Here is a 5,450-nt window from a genome sequence, read left to right on the forward strand (position 1 = left end):
TAAACAACTTCTACCATATTCAGATGTGTGCTGTGGGTAGAGTAAGACCTGGCTTTTTACTAGAGCATTCGATCTCTGTTAATTTTTAATTTCTGTATGTATGTATTTTATCTTTTATAATTTAGCTGTAAATCACCTAGAGCATTCTCGGATGGAAGGCGATTAATAAGTAATTAAATATCATGATGAGTCTGTATACAGTCATGCAAAATCATAATTGTTGCTGAAAATGGGGATGAAATAGTTACTGCTAAGTGCCTGATCTGCCTTCTGAGGATTGAAGAAAGTTGCTTCCATCCAATGTTTAGGGTACCTTATCTTCCCCTGCAGCACAGCTGACTCTGTTCCACAGAGTTCCCCAGTCCCTTGTGTAGCCTTTTCAGGGGACTGAGTGGAGAATGAAAAATCTCATTTAAAGTAGCCTTATTGCATGTATCTAGTTCTAGGCAATAGTCACAATGTAGGCTTTCACTAAAGGCATTTACTGTTCAAAAATGGAGAGCCTACTGAGCCTTGACTCATCAGTTTGGGAAACACTGGCCTAAAATTATCAAACCTTTACTAAAATTTAAATCTCTGGGATGGGAAATATGTGTCTGTGGGTCACTGTTGTTTTTACCAAATAAGCATGGTAAAGTATTTAGCTTGGGAGTTAGTAGTGTTTGAAATCAACCAGAAGGTTCTCTTGTTAGCTTAAAAAGATGGTTGTTCAAATCATAAATCCATAAATCAAATTATAAATCCATATTTTGAGGAAGCCTAATACACTGAAATTTCTTCCCCCTAAATGGAGGAAGACAGAGGAACCTCAACCTGTTTCCAAAACTAGGTTTGGGATCTGAGCTGAGGATCTCTGAAATTACTAGAGAGAATTAGACCACTAAAATTCCTATGTAATTAAGTCTCAGGATTGTGTGTTGCATGGAATCAATTCCCTTGAGAGGTTTTGGGGTCTCCTCGACATCTACAGAAAACATCTGGACAGCTTCATGCTGGAATACTTTAGATGAAGATACTGCATTAAGCAGCCATTTAGACATGATGGCCCATGAGGCCCTTTCCAACTTATAACAATACATTCACAAAATCAGTGTTTTTCTATTAAGTATATCTTCCCATGGCTGTATAGTGGCACAATATTAATATATTCTTTTCTGTTTCTTTCTTTCTTTTTTGTAGTTCACACCTTCAAAATTGAAGTGCGCATTACACTTTGTGGCACATTAAATTTGAGTAAACGTGTAATATAAAGTAGAATAACATGCCCTAAACCTCTAGCCAAATGTGCACACCTGTGGTCGGTGAGAAACTATTCCACTCAGTGCTAGGGACACTGCCCAATTTTGCAAGAGGAGAGCATGCAGAACTGCCCCTTTTGCTGCTGTCTGAGAGATGCTCTTGCAGCGATGAAAGGGAAGCTGTTTGTCAACATTCCACAATGAAGTGAACTCCCAACTCAGAGCAATGCAAAGACAACAAAACCCAAGAGCAGCCCAGCCTTGCCTTGAGGAGCAAAAGGAAATGGGCAGAACAGATAGGATTGGCATAGGGCTCATTGAACTCAGTTGCTCCAATGCTCTCTGGGGAATAATTGACTTTGGCTTCAATGTTGTCTCTATTTAATGGGGTTTCACAAAACTATATTCTATACACTACTAAGAATTTTGTATTTGTACAGAACCTAGCCTGGAATCTCACCCATTTATCCTGCTCTGGACTTCATGCCTTATTGCTGCAATAAAACACAACTTTGAGAGCAACTGAAAAATGCATAGAAGAATTCAGATATATCTCAAGGTGCTCAGTTGGTGGATTTGTTATTGATATAAAACTCAAAATATTTCAGTGTGTATTGTTCTCAGTGTCTTATTTAGGGGTTATATAAAATCATAAAAAGAGACAACACAGAATGGCCATGATGCCCATCTTTTTGATGGTTATGTTATGTAGATGGGGAGTGCCTGTATTGCAAGGTCACCTGAGGAAGCCTGGAGGCTTTCTCCAAGCTGGCATCTCCCAGATATGATGGACATTCACATCCATATTCACATTCACAAGCCATGTTGTTGCTAGTGGATGCTGGGAACCAGTTGAGGCTCATGTCTTCCATTTCAGAAGGGTGGTAATCTATTACAGGTTTTAATCAAAAACTTTTAAAAGCCACCCACATGTCCAAAGTAAGTTTGCCACCTTGAATACAGAAATTCTAGGCCACTCTGACAACCATTATTATGTCAGCCTATTATTATTATTATTATTATTATTATTATTATTAAACTTTATTTGTACCCCGCTAGCATCTCCCAAGGGATTCGATGCGGCTCACAACAGGCCGAAGCCCAGCACAACACAATACAACAATACAGTACATAGCAAAATAAAACAGTTAAAGCAGAAAACAAAGGCAATAACAATACAACAGGACATTATTTAAAAAACTGAGCCGGCTGAGGTGGGGTACAGGGTTAAAAGTGCTGAAAAAGTGTCGGAGGGATATAAGATTAAGATATAAGTGCGGTGTGCGTTGAGAGTGATCTTGGCTCTACTAAAGTGCTTCTGGGCTTTGGTAGTGGGGATTCCTAATCTGAGAAGGCACGTTGGAATAGCCAGGTTTTCAAGTTTTTTCTAAAGACCGCCAGGGTGGGGGCCTGTCTGAGATCTTTCGGGAGGGCATTCCAGAGGCGGGGGGCCACCACAGAAAAGGCCCTGTCCCGCGTCCCCACCAAACGCGCCTGTGAGGCGGGTGGGATCACGAGCAGGGCCTCTCCTGATGACCGGAGCGAGCGTGTGGGTTCGTAGACTGTGATGCGGTCTCGTAGGTAGGATGGTCCCAAGCCTACACAGAGAAGACATTGAAATTCACTAGCACATGAATAATTTCAACAGAAAGGAGGATACCATGAAAATGAACAAAATCTGGTTTCCAGTATTAAAAAAACACCAGAATCAAGACAGTAAATAAGGAACACCGTTCAGAAACAGGAGAACTCCAGACAGCAAACAATCAAGTAACAACACTTCCCAAACAGGATGCCTCCAGGCAACAGAAGCCAGACTACCTCTATGCAGATACTGAGGCCGAGCTTAGCACAGCAGGTGATGCAGAAAAATCCTGCTGATCGAAAGGTCAGCAGTTTGTGCCTGATTGGTGGTTAGCACCCACTCATAGCTCTAGCTCACTTGCTCACTTAGCAGGTCAAAAACAGAAATGCAAGTTGATAAATAGGTACTGCTTTTAGTAGGGAGGTAATAAAAAGGTGCTCTTAAGGACATCGATTGGAGGAAAGCTCCTCAGCATGGAAGATAGAGTACTTCTGGGCGAGAAGGACAAGGTATAAATACTGTAAGTAAATTAATAATACCCTTACTGATTGACTTTGCAGCTTCATGGCTACTCGATGCTATTCAAGTTTGCTAACTGCAACACTCACACTTGCTTTAAACAGACAAGATTTCTTTCTCCCAACCCTAGACATTCCACATTACACATACACACACACACACTCCACTGCCAACAGAACCTCTGAAGATGCCAGCAAAATGTCAGGAGAAAATGCTGCTGGAACATGACCATAAGGTAAAGGTAAAGATTTTTCCCTGACATTAAGTCCAGTCATGTCCGACTCTGGAGTTAGTGCTCATCTCCATTTCTAAGCCGAAGAGCCGGTGTCAATAGACACATCCAAGGTCATGTGGCATAGAGTGCCTTACCTTCCTGGCAGAGCGGTACCTATTGATCTACTCACACTTGCATGTTTTCAAACTACTAGGTTGGCAGAAGCTGGGGCTAACAAGTGGGAGCTCACGCCGCTCCCCGAATTCAAACCTGCGACCTATCAATCAGCAAATTCAGCAGCTCAGCGGTTTAATCTACTGTGCCACCGGGGGCCATACAAATAGTGCGCCATACAGCCCAAAAAACTCACAGCAACCCAGTGATTCCAGAGATGAAAGCCATCAACAACAAATTCCACCTTGAATACTTTCCTTAAAATCCAGACTGAAACCCAGAACAACTTTGTTATCCTACTGACACAGAAGACAACAAATGACAACAGTTTGGGGGAGATTGGTGTGAAACATATTGCGTTTCCCCAACATACCTTGAAGGGTGCATTTCTTATTTACATAGGGAAATATTAAAGGAAGATCCCAGTTTCTCTTTTATGATTCCCATGCTTGTGTTAAGTTGTGGTCTCTTTACCAAGAGAAGAGTCACTACAATGAAATTTGGCAACTTATCTGTGCCACCTAAAAGGTAGGCCATGGCAGAAGAAACTATGGCCGTATTTCTACCTTAGAAGAGTGATCCCCTATGATCCTTTCTCACGGAAAGAGCCTCTTCAAAGACAGAATAGAGTTGGGCGTCCCCTGGGCAACATTTTTGTAAATGGCTAATCTTTCCAAACTAAAAGCATTGCTTTACAAGGTTGTATGCAATGCTTTTGACACCAATCCTTTCTCACGCTGAACATTTTAATACAAAAACTGCATGGGGAAGGGCAGGACCGTGTGAGAGGAACCAGACTAGCACGACTTCCCCCAAATCTAGCCTCTAGGCAACTGTGGCTCCTTTATGCAACCCTACCTGTTCCTATTCCAGTTCAGATATGATTTCATTTGTGGGAGAGGCAGATATCAGAACCACAGGAGAGCATCCAGTTCACACCTCTCCTGCAGTTACCAATTGGATGGATCGGTTGAAGGAAAATATTGCTGCTACACACATATCTTGTTCTTCTTGCAGATGATCTTTTTGTAGATTTGGAGATTAAAAAGACATTCTAGGTGCCAAAACAAAGAAGATGGATTAAAGGCATGCACATTTATATTCATGTTTGACTTGTTTGTAGATAAGAGTAAGAAGGATGGGCTGGTTTTTTCCATAATATGAAAGTACAAGCAGAGGAAGAAGACCTCTCCACTGTATCAGAGTAGGTTTTGTGTACAGTGGAATGACTACTATACAAATCGGGTAAAATTTCTGTCTCCCCCTCCTCCCTGGGTGGTGCAGCGGGTTAAACCGCTGAACTTGCTGACCGAAAGGTTGGCGGTTCAAATCCAGGAAGCGGGGTGAGCTCCTGCTGTTAGTCCAAGTTCCTGCCAACCTAGCAGTTTGAAAACATGCAAATGTGAGTAGATCAATAGGTGTTGCTTCTGTGGGAAGGTAACGGCACTAAATGCAGTCATGCTGGCCACAAGACCTTGGAGGTGTCTATGGACAATGCTGGCTCTTTGGCTAGGAAATGAAGATGAACGCCACTCCCCAGAGTCGGATTCAACTAGAGTTAATGTCTGGGGAAACCTTTACCTTTACTAAAACTTCTCTCATATTAATTATTCCTTGACTTGTTTCTATTTTAATCACATTGTAATGAAATTGACCATAGCACTTGCAGTGTGTCTGAATGTACAGAATAAGAGATATACGGTCAATTAAACTGTGCAGT

Source organism: Anolis sagrei, chromosome 2 (genome assembly GCF_037176765.1).
Source record: "Anolis sagrei isolate rAnoSag1 chromosome 2, rAnoSag1.mat, whole genome shotgun sequence".
Lineage (NCBI taxonomy): Eukaryota > Metazoa > Chordata > Lepidosauria > Squamata > Dactyloidae > Anolis > Anolis sagrei.